This window comes from Trichosurus vulpecula, chromosome 8 (assembly GCF_011100635.1).
Source record: "Trichosurus vulpecula isolate mTriVul1 chromosome 8, mTriVul1.pri, whole genome shotgun sequence".
NCBI lineage: Eukaryota > Metazoa > Chordata > Mammalia > Diprotodontia > Phalangeridae > Trichosurus > Trichosurus vulpecula.
Window position 1 is genome coordinate 31122154 of NC_050580.1, and position 15621 is coordinate 31137774.

Here is a 15621-nt window from a genome sequence, read left to right on the forward strand (position 1 = left end):
AGATCAAGAATAAAACTCACCACATTTTTCCTGTTTTGTAATATTGACGAGAAACAGGAAATAGACATCATCTGATTTGTTATTTTTAAAAAATAGTATTTTCCCCAGTTACGTGTAAAAACAATTTTTAACATTTTTTTTTAAAGATTTGAGTTCCAAAATTTACCCCCTCTCTCTCACCCCTCCTCCCTCCCTGAGATGCTAACCAATCTGATATAGGTTATACATGTATAATCATGTAAAACATTTCCATATTACTCATTTTGTGGAAGAAAACTCAAATTTTAAAAAAAATAAAGTAAAAAACAATATGCTTCAATTTGTATTCAGACACCATCAGTTCTTTCTCTGGAAGCAGACAGCATTTTTTGTCATGAGTCCTTTGAAATTATCTTGGATCACTGTATCGCTGAGAATAGCTAAATCATTCACAGTTGATCTTCATACAATATAGCTGTTATTGTATACAATGTTCTGCTCATTTCACTTTGTATCAGTTCATTTAAGTCTTTCCAGGTTTTTCTGAAATCATCCTGCTTGTCATTTCATTACAGTCATATGCCACAACTTGTTCAGCCATCCCCCAATTGATCAGCATTCCCTCAACTTCCAATTCTTAGCCACCATATTTTTGTACAAATAGGTTCTTTTCCTCTTCTTTGGTCTCTCTGGGATACAGACCTAGTAGTGATATTGCTGGATCAAAGGCTATGCCACAGTTTGACAGCCTTTTGGGCATAGTTCCAAATTGCCCTCCAGAATTGTTGTGCCAGTTCACAACTCTACCAACAATGCATTAGTGTCCCAGTTTTCCCGTATCTCCTCCAACATTTATCATTTTCATTTTCTGTCATGTTAGCCACTGACTTAGCCATATTCTCAGAGTTAAATGACTAACAAGGTTAACCAGAGTTAGCTAAAGCCAGATAGCTCAGTTGCTTAGAGAATGATGCTTTCAACAGGAGTTCTTGGGTTCTCAAAATAGCAGCTTCCATTTCTACGGTACTTCAGTTTGACAAGTACCTTCCTCACAATATCTTCATAAGGTAGGGAGGAAGGACAAATTTTAGGAACCAGACCTTAACAAGCTCAGAGGTGAACAAACTCCCTCAGGCTCACACAGCTAATATCTGGAAAAATCAAGTATCCTCTCTCCAAGTTGTCAGACTCTCTCCAGGCACATAGTCTCAGAATCAGAGAACATGCCCTGAAGCACTGAACATTTTCTACTCTAAAACTCCAGCCCAGGCCCTTACTGTCCTGTCCCACCCCCAACTAGTGAGCAAGTGTGGCCCATCATATCTAAGATACAGTCATGTTTCACTTTCACTATTCCCACCCCTCCTTTTCGAAGCCTGAGTACCCTCTTTAGCCTCTGCACATCTCATTCCCGTTTTCCAGTTCTAGAACCAAAATCAAATCAACACTGCAGTGGCTAATGAGAAAGGTGTGCTAATCTACTTCCCATCACCATTTTTGTTGTTCAGTCATTTCAGTTGTGTCCACCTCTTCACAACCCCATTTGGAGTTTTCTTGGCAAAGATCCTAGAGTGGTACGCCATCACCAGACTATCCCAGTAACTTTCCAAAGCAAAACACCCAATTCTTGCCCCCACTCCCTTAAATGTACTGTCTTCCTTTATTAGAATGTAAGCTCTCAGAGGGCAAAGACTAGTTTTATTTTTGAGTTTGTATCCTTAGCACTTAGCCTGGCACACTGTAAATGCCGAATAAATGCTTTTTTATTCATTCATTCCAGTCTAATATGACAACTGTCCAAATGACTAACTCCATAACATCTCAGTTTACCCAACTCTCAGACTGCAATAAACCAACCCTCAGAAATAGCCGTATCCTGGAACAGCAATGGGAAATATGCCAAAAATGACAAGATGCAACCTTATTGGTCAATTTGCTAACCCACAAGTGTGATCTCACTGGCTAGTAACGACTGTAAAATCCAAGGCTTCTCTGAACTACAGCTAAGAAGCAAGAGAAGGGATGAGAGGAAAAGAGAAAGGACTACCAAAAAAAAAAAAAAGGAAAAGAGACAGACAGCGGGTGAAAAAACAAAGTATCCATGAAGCAGACCCACGGAGAGCAAAGAAAAGAAAAAATAACAAGTGAGAGGCTGCGGTACTAGAGCGAACAACTGTGACCGAATTGACAGGATCTTTCAACGATAACATTAAAGATGAACCAAAGAAAATAGCCCATAAGACTGAAGGCATTTTAATTGAGGGATACATTTTTCTACATGTTAACATGTGCTAAATAATGGCAAATACTCACATTTCCATAGTACTGAAGAGAACAACCGAAGCACCCTGAGGTCTAGTTGTCCCATTACAGGTGGCATAGTGAAATGAGTAGAGTGTTGAATTTGGAGTCAGGAAAACCTGAGTTCAAATTTTGCCTCAGAAATATCCTAGCTGTCTTAAAATCACTCAGCCCCTTTCAGCTTCTGTAACTTTATTTGTAAAGTGAGCATAATAATAGCATTCTACCTCACAGGGTCTCTGTGAAGAGCAAATGAGATATTTTATATCGAGCATTTTATAAAACTTAAAGCATTACATAAATGCTTTATTTATATGATTTAGATCATTTATAATACTCATGATGATTCTGAGACACCAAGAAAATTTATTCAATTAGTATACCACTTGCAAAAGCTAAAAAATAGATTCCAAATAGAAAGATTTCTATGAAAATCTGTTAAAACAAAGCATTGGCACCTAGAGGAATTTTTTTTTCCTGAATGATAACATTATTATTGATAATGCTACAAACAGCAACAACCTAATGAGTCCACAGCTGTGTCAATGTGGATATGCTCATCTGGATCGCTGCTTCTTTTTGTTTTTCCCTTAAATCTCTACAGGGGGCATACCGGAACAGCTGAAGGTCTCTCAAGACTCCATAGGTATCAGGGCTATCCTAAGGCCATCCACCTCTCATGGCTCATGCTACATGATGGGCCCACCTCTTTTTAGTATTGTTTTTTAAATATATTTTATAATATAACATTTAATTTATATGTAACAACTGGTTTACTGTTGTACTTTTTACATTATAGGGATTGTGTTTTTAAATATATTTTATAATATAACATTTAATTTATATGTAACAACTGGTTTATTACCTCTCATCCAGTACACCCCAGTTATTATCCAAGCCTTCCTGATAACTACAAGCTTATTATATGGGATAAATTATTCTACATGAGCTATGTAAATGAAAAGTCTGCCTGTCCTATGACTGCTGGTGAACTTAAGTCACTAAATCAGTACCTAAAAAAGAAAAAGATTACACCGCAGAGAGCTCAGAACAACTGCAACTTTGCCTATACAAGAGTAATATCACATAAGGGCAGCTAGGTGGTGCTGCAGTGGATACAGTACCTAGCCTGGAGTCAGGAAGACTCACCTTCCTGTGTTCAAATCTGGTCTCAGACACTTACTAGATGTGTGACCCTGGGAAAGTCACTTAACCTTATGGGTCTCAGTTTCCTCATCTGTAAAATGAGCTGGAGGAGGAAATGGCAAACCATTCTAGAAAGAAAACCAGAAATGGGGCCACGATGAGGCAGATACAACTGAAAAATGACTGAACAACAATATCACAAAAAGTTCCACTTTCTCTTTCACCAAACAGAAACCAAATCCATAAAGTAAATTAGTTATGTTGGTTTCAAGTATTCACTTTCTGGAATACCTATACTTGTTGGCTATTCCAACAAAATAAATATAAGAGGGAAAAAAGGCAAAAAGAGTCAAGAAGTCATAGGAGCTAAGAGCAAACACTGGTCCCCTTTATTCCACTTCCAGGAAATATAGTGAGTCCCCCCCGGCCATTCCAATTATACCACTCCCTCAAATGATACAAGAAGTTCACCCTTTATAACTCGACAGATGTTTTTTAAGAGCTGCCGCAGCTAAATAAATAAATAAATCACTCAAGATAAAGTGGTCCTGAGCCTCTCCAAACTTAGCCAGGCTAGTTCTCCATCAGTAGGCAAACAATCTATCAGCACCTGGAGACTGAAAGACAAAAGTGAAAGTCTCTGACGTCAAGTAGCTTATATTCTACTGAGGGAAAACAAGTACATACCTAAGTCAATACAAAATATATAAAGGGCTGGGAAGGGGCTGAGCTGAAGCCTTGAATGGAGCTAGGTATCCCAGAGTTTATAAAGAGAGAGAACATTCCACCAGATAAAATGAATTCTTTTGGAAATGTTGAGTTTGAAATGCTCAGGCGAATTCAAGTAGATGTCCAGTAGGCAGTTGGTGTAGCAGGAATTCAAGAGAGAAGGTGGCTGGATAGGCAGATTTGGCCCACACTCCTGACATAACCTACCAAAAAGAATCTGCACTCTCCTGATACAGCCTTTACGTTTCCCAAGTCAGCTCTGGGGAATGATGAGGCACTGATGATAGAATCGAATCCTACCGTAACGTACTAACAGGAATCAGATCTGTCCTTCTGTTCTCGATGTACTTTTCCTGTATGTTCTATTTCAAGCTTACCCTGATTTTTTTCTTATCCATTCCTATTTTACTAAAACTCTAATACAGAGAAAAGTAACTTTTCTCCCTTAGAATTTTGGTTCACTACTATATTACTACACTTGACTGCAGGATCACCTCCCTGCAAGTTCAGGTGCCCTGATGAAATGCCTGTTTGTCCTACTCTAATTTTGTCTCTTTTCCCACCTGTCCTTTAGGTATATAAGGATTCCAAATGTCCTTCATTTCTCTCTTTTCACCTTCTTGGAGATAGGTGCTTTTCTGAAGGCTCTCCTCTCTCTTCACCTTCCACTTGCTCCCTGGTGGAGCAGAAGCAAGGAATGAATGACCAGTCGTTCTATAGGTGTCTGAGACATGCTGGCTCCCTTAGCTGCCCAACAGTACCTGTCAATTCGACAGTGAGCCAGCCTGTCGATTCTGGAGCTTGACAAACATGCCACTTCTCTGGAAATCCTCCTCCTCACTGGACAGCAGGGACTGGACTTCCAGGGCTAAGTTTAGAAGCAACAACAACATTCACCTCTTCTGAAGAAAATTTGTGAAGACAAGTGAAATCCCACTGCTAAAGTCACCCTCTTGCTGCCCCATTTTTGTATCCCTAGAACCCAGGGAAAAGACTTGGTACACGGTAGGTCTTTATTACAATCTGAATGGAATTGAGAGATAAAAAGGTGAACAAGACAGACAGTTCTTGCTTTATGTAGATTCACATTATACAAGTTCAACTTTAAGAATTCTGAAAGAAATCCACATTCCAAAAAAATTACAAAAATTCTTTACAACGAAGTAGATGCTGTATGATAAGACACAGTATAGTGCAGGCAGTATGATGCAGGCAACATAAATGGTAATGTGTGTCTGACTCTTTATGGCCGTGACTCATGGAACATAGTGTCCACAGGGTTTTCTTGGCACAAATACTGGAGTGGTTTGCCATTTTCTTCTCCAGTGGTCTACCTTCCCCCAAATACTACCTCACTGCTACAACCTGTGGATCAGGGAGTGATTGAGAATTTACATACAACATATGCCTAGGCAATTTCAGTTTTGGATGTAGATAAGGACTTGATGTTGAGTGATACCCGGAAACCCTATAATATTTACCATACAATCCTTAATATTGCTAAGACATGGAAGATGTAACAGAAAAATGTATGAAGAAAATTTGGAAAAAAAAGGTTGCCCTTTGTTCATTCCAACTTTTATTGATTTGACAAAGATGAAACATTCAAAGAAGTGAGTAACAAGATTGTAAAATTAGCGCAAAAACTGGTGCTAGAAGTGGATCAGAATGAAGTGGAACAATTAATTGAGTCTCATGGAGAAGAACTGTGGAATGAGGATCTGACTGAGCTTCTAGCTACAAAGATTATAGAAGAAGAAAATGAAGCTTCAGAACCCAAGACTGAACCAAAAAAGTTCACAAGGAAACCACTGGCAGAAGCATTTCATTGTTTGAATGAGTTTTTTTTCTTGTATTGAAAAGAGGGACTTGAATACTTCAAGATTTTTTTTAAGTTCAAAGACTAGTTGAGGATAATACATTGCTTGGTACAGTCAGATATACAAAGAAAAAAAGAGCTACTTTCCAAGCATCCCTCGATAGCTTCATAAAAAAAAGGTGCACAGCCGACCACCAGTTGGCCTAGGTGCAGTGGGTGGGGAAGGGGCAACATATTACACACCTATGTTAACTTTACTGTGCGTACTTTATCATTAATTTTACCTTTCATTTCATAATTCTGTTCATCTTCATAGTATAGTATTTAATATGTCTGCATTTTAGTACATTTTATGACTTTTGCAAAGGTATTATTTTGTCAAGTCTTTGTTATGTAGGCTAAGTTAAGTGGGTGGGTAAAGGCCAATTTGCATTTCGTAAAAACCACTTTACGACTTACATAAAAGTAGTAACTGTCTATACATGCAGTCCAGCCCTCAAGGAGCCCACACATCACCAGACTAATAATACTCGAATAACTGTAATACAAAGCTGAAGAACAGAGCTGCCAGATGTTCATGCTCACAGGAAGTACAGGGGATAGGAGGGAAAAGCTGTCCCAATGAAGGAAAGAGAAGAAACTATCCAAGAGGTAAATAGAGGACCCAAAATACTTAAGCATCTCAGAAGGAAGGAGAGAATTACAAAAGCATTAAACACAGAGATTAGTACTTTTGGGGGGTTTTGAATATTTATAAATTATCTGCCATCTTGTATCATCCCTACTATGATACTATGATAGTAAAACAGTTGTAACTAAAAAATCCAAGAATGATCATGGCACTATTTATAGGATAATAGATCTAGAAGAGAAAGGGTACTTAAAGGCCATCTATTACAATGCTAATATAATCTCCAAAAATAACAGTGAAAAGTGTTGAACATAAACCCACAGTCTAGAGGTCATGTAGAGACTATGAAATCACTGAGAGGCAGGCAGCATGGAATGATGGCTAGACAGCTGAACTGGAAGCCAGGAAAATCTGGTTTTTAATCCTTCTCCTAACATCTACTTGCTTTGCAACTATGGGCAAATCACTTAATCTCTGTGGCCCTCCCTCAGTTTTACTCATCTGTAAAATGAGGATGATAACATCTGCTATACTTATCTCAGAAGATTGTTGATGATGAAATGAGAGCTGTATGTTTATGGTGTGCGTGCTAAGTATGCAGCAAACTTTAACATGCTCTATAAATATCAGGTGTCATTATTTTCACTATCATCACCATTAACATTAGCGCCTCTGAAGCTGTGGGATATTCCTGGATCATCCGGTTATAATGGAAAACATGTACAGGGGTGGACAAGGCTAGGAGCAGTAGGGCAGAGGACTGCTGAAAGCCTGTTATTAGGTGGCAGGTCATCAACCTTAGCTCACCTGAATAATGCAGTACTCAATAGAGAGAGAATTAATGACAAAATCCTGGCTATCATTGCTATTTTGTGGATTTTTTGTTTTGCCCCTCAGGGTCTAAACTTGACAAATGATTTGGCAAGTATAACGAAAGATGAGAAATGAGATACAAGGTCAGTGAGCAAGAAGGCCAACCTACCCTATAAATGTGCTTGGGTGCGTTACCTATACATGTGAATCCCCAAGAGTTAAGGTAGGGGCCCCAGAGGGAGCCAGGGGCTCCTCCTAGTATATTACCCTGCTGCACAGCCCCCAGAGACTCTGAGACTTGTAAAAGAAAAAAACATCAACACTAAAAATGACGCTCCTGACCTATAATAATGGGCCACAAAGCAGCTTACAAAAATTGTTGTCCTGTTGAAAACAATAAAAGGGGTATTTGGGAAGCAATATACATATGACGATGTCCCTTCTATCCTTTTATCTGTAGGTGTCAAGGGCTTGTAAAAGTACTAAATGAAGCTCACGACAATCTCGTAAACCGAAGCATGTAATGCTATACCTATTAGACGGCACACAAAAAAGCCAACATCTCTGAAACAACTCAGTGAGTCACTGGAGGAAACAGAGCTTCTGATTCACAGTTCTATACACCAAAAGGCACTGTAAAAGGTTTCAAGAAAAGAAGACAACAGTAAATAAGAGACCTATTTTTCCTTAATGTTTTAAAGTCTACACAAAAATCTGTTTAAAGTCTTTTACATTCTTGAGTTGTAATTGTGGTTAATATAGCAAATTTTTAGAAGTCCAGAATCTAAAGAAAGTTCATATTATTATATTTAAGGGTTGTGTTTTGAAGATGCTACATTCTTAATTTTTATGAAAAAGAAATATTCTAAGTAAACAAAGTATCAGGAATTTGTTCACAAAAATTACATTTTATGATCAGAATTCAGTACAGATTCAATCCAATGTCCTAAACATTCGTTAAAAATAAAGTCCTCATTTATGTTATCTGAAGTGCTATAGGACTTACATGGTTTACCACATAATTTCAGCACAAGGATATTTTGTATTCTCCACTAATTGTTTCATGAAGTTAACCATCCTCTTCACTATGCTGTAACAAATCAAATTCAAATTTTCTGTTCTGTGAAGTTTGAATTCAAAGAGCTGCACCTGAGGACCTAGAGGGCCACATGCGGTCTCAAGAATGCAGGTTCCCCACCCCTGGTATAAGCTCTTTGAGACTGCCCTCTTACACAGCACTAGATATGTAAATGTTTGGTGTCTTCTCTCTAGAAGTGAAATACCATTGACCTTCTTGGTTTGGACTGTACCTACTTTTACCATTATTTCTATAGGAATCAACATTCCAAATTTCAAAGTATTTATAAAAAAGAACTAGAACACAAACTTTTTTTGGGTTAGCTGGAGTCTGTTTACCAGAAGACACTATTATTATGTATGATCCAGGCCAATAGAAACTTCTTAATTCAAAGAAGATAAGATACTGACATGTAAATAATTATGTGCTACATTTTTTTTTAATACTATAAACTTGAACAGTGTTTTTACATCTACCCAAGGCCCAGTTTCTAAACTTTTTAACTGTGTGTGTTGTCATGGACAAGTCACCTCTCTGAACTTGTTTCCTTATCTATGAAGTGAAGACAGCAATAGACTATTTTCCTCCTGCGATTGTTGGAAAGCACAATATAAAGTGAGATATTTACCTCAGCTCTTAAGTTTTTAAAGGGTACACACAGGCTAATTAGTTTTTTCACAGCACCTTGCAAGGCAAGTGCTTAACAAAAACTTTCACGATGGCATCAAGGAGGTTCTTAATGATAGTTAACAATAATGATATCTAGTGCTTTGAATGAGGCTGTGTTTCAAAATTCAATCAATTATCTGTTCAATTCCACAAGAATTAATTCACATAAAGTGATTCCTGAGAATTCTTTCATGGTACACTTAGCCTCTTTACTTTTAATAACAGCACTGCACTTTTAAAATATACATAAAACATACAATTCACATTATATAGTCATCTGATTCTATGTGGTTATACGCATAAACACACACACACATACATACAATCTCAATCCAACTAGTAACATAATAATTCAATAGTATGAATAGTTTGTGAACAGCCTGGTATGTCCATTTTGTTGCATAAGATACAAGAATGTTGTTCAATTAAAAAAAAAACTCCTTAACAAATACAACACAAAATACCTATTTAATTATCAAGATTTAGTTGTCTTCTACTGGGGGGTAAGGATTATAAACGTACAGAACTCCCACTACGGAAACTCCCAACATCAACGAAGATCAGCAACTTAAGTCTTGGAGAGTTATCTGGGACATCAGGAGTGCAAATGATTTACTCCACAGAATATGCCAAACACAACTTGAACTTAGATCTTCCTGACTCCAAGGTGGGCCCTGTCCACTATACTAGCAGGTCATAGTAAATAAAACTACTGTCATTTCTGGAGAGAAAACATGTCAAGTTAATTATTTGAATAGTTATACAATAAATTCAACCAAATCAGAATCTCAGCATTAGAAGGAACCCCAGAGGTCATCTAATGGAACCCATGCATACTTGAGCATCTGCTTGAAGAATTCCAATGTTTTAAAAAAAAAAAAACCTCACTACTGGAGTAACTGGTTCCAGTTTGGGATTGAATTAGTTTTCCATAATTTTTTGAGTAGAGATCTGCCTCACTATAACTTCTCTGATCCTAGTTCTGTACCCCAGAACTAAGAACAAGTTCCTACTTCATGTGACACCCTAAATTCTTTTTATCATTTTTAATATTTTACTTTTCAACATTGATTTCCACAAGATTTTGAATTACAAATTTTCACCCCATTTCTACCCTCCCCCCCATTTGAAGATGGCATATATTCTGATTGCCTCCTTTCCCAGTCAGCCCTCCCTTCTGTCGCCCCAATCCCCCTTCCCCTTATTTTCTTGCAGGGCAGGATAGATTTCTATGCCCCATTCCCTATATATCTTGTTTCCCAGTTGCATGCAAAAAAACATCTTTTTTTCTTTTTTGAGCATCTGCTTTTAAAACTTTCAGTTCCAAATTCTCTCCCGTCTTCCCTTCCCACCCACCCTCCCTAGAAAGGCAAGCAATTCAACATCAATCATACACGCATCATTATGTAAAACACTTCCACAATGCTCATGTTGTGAAAGGCTATATTTCCTTCCATCCTATCCTGTCCCCCTTTATTCAGTTTTTTCCCTTGACTGTCCCTTTTCAAATGTGTTTGCTTTTGATTACCTCCTCCCCCTATCTGCCCTCCCTCCTATCATTCCCCTTTTTTTATTCCCTTCCCCTTACTTTCTTGTGGAGTAAGATACCCAATTGAGTGTGTATGGTATTCCATCTTGGAGCTGAATCAGATGAGAGTAAGATTCACTCATTCCCCCTCACCTGCCCCCTCTTCCCTTACAACAGAACTGCTTTTTCTTGCCACTTTTATGTGAGATAATTTACCCCATTCTATCTCTCCCTTTCTCCCTCTCTCAATATACTCCTCTCTCACCCCTTAAATTTCATTTTTTTAGATATAATCCCTTCATGTTCAACTCACCCTATGCCCTCTGTCTATATATATGTATATTCCCTTCAACTACCCTAATACTGAGAAAGGTCTCATGAATTACACACATCATCTTTTCATGTAGAAATGTAAACAAAACAGTTCAACTTTAGTAAGTCCCTTATGAATTCTCTTTCTTGTTTACCTTTTCATGCTTCTCTTGATTCTTGTGTTTGAAAGTCAAATTTTCTATTTAGCTCTGGTCTTTTCATTGAGGAAGCTTGAAAGTCCTCTATTTTATTGAAAATTCATATTTTGCCTTGGAGCATGATACTCAGTTTTGCTGGGGAGGTGATTCTTGCTTTTAATCCCAGCTCCACTGACCTCCAGAATATCATATGGCCCTTCGATCCCTCAATGTAGAAGCCGTTAGATCTTGTATTATTCTAATTGTGTTTCCACAACACTCAAATTATTTCTTTCTGGCTGCTTGCAGTATTTTCTCCTTGACCTGGAAACTCTGGAATTTGGCAACAATATTCCTAGGAGTTTTCTTTTTGGGATATTTTTCAAGAGGCGATCAGTGGATTCTTTCAATTTCTATTTTACCCTCTGGTTCTAGAATATCAGGGCAGTTTTCCTTGATAATTTCTTGAAAGATGTCTAGGCTCTTTTTTAATCATGGCTTTCAAGTAGTCCAATAATTTTTAAATTATCTCTCCTGGATCTATTCTCCAGGTCAGTGATTTTTCCAATGAGATATTTCACATTGTCTTCCATTTTTTCATCCCTTTGGTTCTGTTTTATAATTTCTTGATTTCTCATAGGATCACTAGCTTCCCCTTGCTCCAATCTAATTCTTGAGGTGGTATTTTCTTCAGTGGTCTTTTGGACCTCCTTTTCCATTTGGCTAATTCTGCTTTTCAAGGCATTCTTTTCATTGGCTTTTTGGAGCTCTTTTGACCTCTGAGTTAGTCTATTCTTTAAGGTGTTATTTTCTGCAGTATTTTTTGGGGTTGCCTTTAGCAAGTCATTGACTTGTTTTTCATGGTTTTCTTGCATTACTCTCATTTCTCTTCCCAATTTTTCCTCTACTTCTCTTACTTGCTTTTCCAAATCCTTTTTGAGCTCTTCCATGGCCTGAGACCAATTCATATATTCTTCATGGAGACTTTTGATGTCGGCTCTTTGACTTCGTTGCCTTCTTCTGGCTGTATGTTTTGATTTTCTTTGTCACCAAAAAAGAAATCTAGAGTTTGAGTTTGAGCCTGAATTTGAGTCTGAGTTCGTTTTTGCTGCCTGTTTATGTTCCCAGCCAACTACTTGACCCTTGAGCTTTTTGTCAGGGTATGACTGCTTATAGAGTGTTGAGTACTTCGTCCCAAGCTTTAGGGTCCAAGAACTGCTATTTTCAGAGCTACTTCTACTCCACCGTCACTCCAGGCTCTGTTACAGCAGCGTTCCTCCTCCCCCAAGAACCACCAGTCAGGACCTCAATCCAGATTCAAGGAGGGCACAAAGCACTCCTTGCACTCCCGCTCTGTTCCACTGCTAGATTCCTCCCACCATGTGAGCCAGGGACTCAGGAAGCAGCTGACACTGGAGCTCTGGAGGCAGCCTCAGGAGCTTCCTGCTGCTGCCCCCACCACTGCCATGCCACCTCTACCACCCCCAGGGCTGGCGGCCGGACAGCTCTGAACTCGATCCCGCAGTTTGCCACTAACCTGCTCTTTGGTGTTTGTGGGTTGAGAAGTCTGGTAACTGCCACAGCTCAATAATTCATGGCCCTAAGGCCTGTTCCGGCTGGGTGACTCCCAGTCTGGTCTGTCCTGGCGTGGCCCTCACTGGGCTGTGCTCCACTCCCAGCACCGGGCTACGCTCCACTCCCAGCACCGTGCAATAGACCCTTCCTGGTGACCATCCAGGCTCTCCTGGGCTGAAGACCTGTTTCCCTCTGCTATTTCATGGGTTCTGCAGCTTTAGAATTTGTTCAGAACCATTCTGTTCAGGTATTTGGAGGGATTTGGGGGAGAGCTTAAGCAAGTCCCTGCTTTTCAGCCACCATCTTGGCTCTGACCCCCTGCCTCCACCCTTCAAATTCTTAACAGCTGTTATATCCCCTACCAAGCAAGCCCTCTCTTCTGAATGTATACATTATCAATGCTCTCAACCAGCCCTTCTGGGACAAAGTTCTCATATTTCTCTTGATATGTGGATCCAAATCATTTTACTCGTGATTTTAAATATACAAGCTTTTAATGGGGGAAAAAGGATGGAGGAGGTAAAAAAAAAAAAGTTATGGCTATAGGGAAACAATTGAGGCATAAAATCACCTGAAAATTATTTTGCTAGAGATAGGATTGCAGTAGCAAAAGTCACTGATTTTTTTTTGTTAGAAAAATATGTTTATTTAAGGAAATTCAGAAATTGGTAGAGAGAGCACACAGGGAATTTTGAAATTAAAAGGAAAGTTAGACTCTTAAAAATAAGTATGTTGCCACAGTGTTCTGAAACCATGTGAGAGCAGCATACACTGGGGGAAACTTCCTGGGCTGGTTCCTAAGATCTGACTTTTAACACAATGGTTTTAGTTATGTTTCTCTTCTCTTTGCGGTTCTGTGGACCTTTTGGTACCTCCTCTATGATAGGAAATAATCAAGAAATCCTGTTTTCCAAAAATAGTGGGTAAATATATTCAAAAACTATTTGGTGGTAGTTTTGGTTCCTGTTTAAACCTCATGAAATCTAAGCAAAGGAGGATGTAGTTCGAACCCTTTAATAATGAACAGCTAATTCAGTTAAAATAATGCATCTTACTTTTCCAAACTTCTCATCATAGATTTACCCATGTTGTGTTTAATTAACATTGGCTCCAGCAGGAGTAAGATGGAAGTCATTGTCCCTCTTATCCAGCAGCTCAAGTTTCCGGTTCCTACAATTTGGCTTAGTGGGGGAGACAGCCTTTTGCTTTCATCTTCCAAATCATCATCATCTTCTTCTTCATCTTCCATATCAATTTCACTGTCCTCTGAATCTTCATCATCATTGGGTTCTCCACCTTGCATTGTGCCCACAATGCATTTGTTGGGTCTTCCTTGCATCAAAACCTCCATGGCTGTTCATGGCTCCTCCATTTCACTTGTCACATTCATCATCTTCTTGGATGTCTGTCTGAATCATCATTACTTCCACTCTTGAGCAGTTGCTCTTCTTCTTCCTTAAGTTTATTTTGCATTAGACGTAAGGTATTTTCAGCCTCCTCAAACCTCTCTTGCTCCATTTTATGATGATCCTCAGGTTGCTGTTCTAGGTAGGCCATATTCTGAAATTTTTCCAGGTAAATGTCATACTGCTTCTGCAATTCCTCCTCAATCTTCTCATACTCATCCATAAAGGCTGGTCTGACACTCCGCAGAGTCTGTAAGCGCTTTCGGATTCAAGTTCTAATTTTCTTTTTTCAATTTTGGCTTCTAAGTTTGCTTCATCTGAGGCCACATTGTTGAGCAAGTCTTTAGTTTTCTGAACTTGTGCCAAAATATTTTTCACTGCAATCCTCATCACTTTTTCAGTTTCATTTATCTCTAGTGGCTTGGCAATTGCTTCTGTTCTCAATTCCTTTCAGCCAAGATCAAATTTAAATTTGCTGATATCTTCCTCTCCTATTTCAGAACCTTCCATTCCTTTGGTTTTCATGACATTATAAAAGACTGATGTGATTTTCAATAACTCCTTTACTGCATATCCATCTGCTTGATACAGTTTCTTAGTGTTAAGCTTTATATGAGCTTTGGCGGCCATGAACGGTACAATCACTTTAATGAAGAAAACTCGATCTTGCTGTGTCTCAACATCAGAAGGAATGTCAGTCAGTCGGTCACTTCCTACAAGCCAGAGAAGCACCTCAGATACAAGCCCAAAGTTTGGTGTGCGAAAATTCTCCACAGAGATGTGTTGGGGGTATCCCAGAGCCCTCATCATTTCTGTAAAATCCAGGGCTGAAGCCGGGGGCTGGGGAGCAACCTTACTCCTTAGGTCATGGAAAGACATGCCCGGTGATCCCGTCGGTGACCTCGGTTGGCCCCTGAAACGTGGAAATCCTGAAACTTCATCATTAGAGACCATCCATTGAGCCAGGGGAAAAAAAAGTCACTGATTTTTGATATCTGACTATAAAAACAACTCTTCTTTATACAGCATTTTAAGGCTTACAAAGTGATCTCCTCCCAATAATACTATGAAAAGTGCAGTAGTATTATACCCACTTTACAGATGAGGGAAAGAGGATCAGAGAGATTAACATTTGCTCATGATCTCAAGCTGGTGTCAGTGTTAGCGCTAGGATTCATTTATTCGTATTTATAAAGAAAATTTGTAGCAGCTCTTTTTATGGTCGCAAAGAATTAGAAACTGAGGGGATGCTGATCAATTGGAGAATGGCTGAACAAGTTGCGGTATATGATTGTGATGGAATACTACTGTGCTATAAGAAATGATGAGAGGGGTGGTTTCAGAAAAACCTGGGGACACCTACATGAAGTAAGGCAAAGTGAAGTGAGCAGAACCAAGAAAATAATTTATAAAAATAACAATATTGCAAAGACTGATCAACAAAAATGACCAGCAAAGTTCCAAAGAACCTAAGAGTGAAACATTTTAATTTTAATTT

General features: G+C 38.8%; 1 protein-coding gene across 4 annotated transcripts in view; it reads right to left on the minus strand.

Annotated features, from left to right (window-relative positions):
- The window catches only part of HERC4 (HECT and RLD domain containing E3 ubiquitin protein ligase 4), a 94902-nt gene that overhangs the window by 61200 nt on the left and 18081 nt on the right, over nt 1-15621 (minus strand). The window lies entirely within an intron of this gene.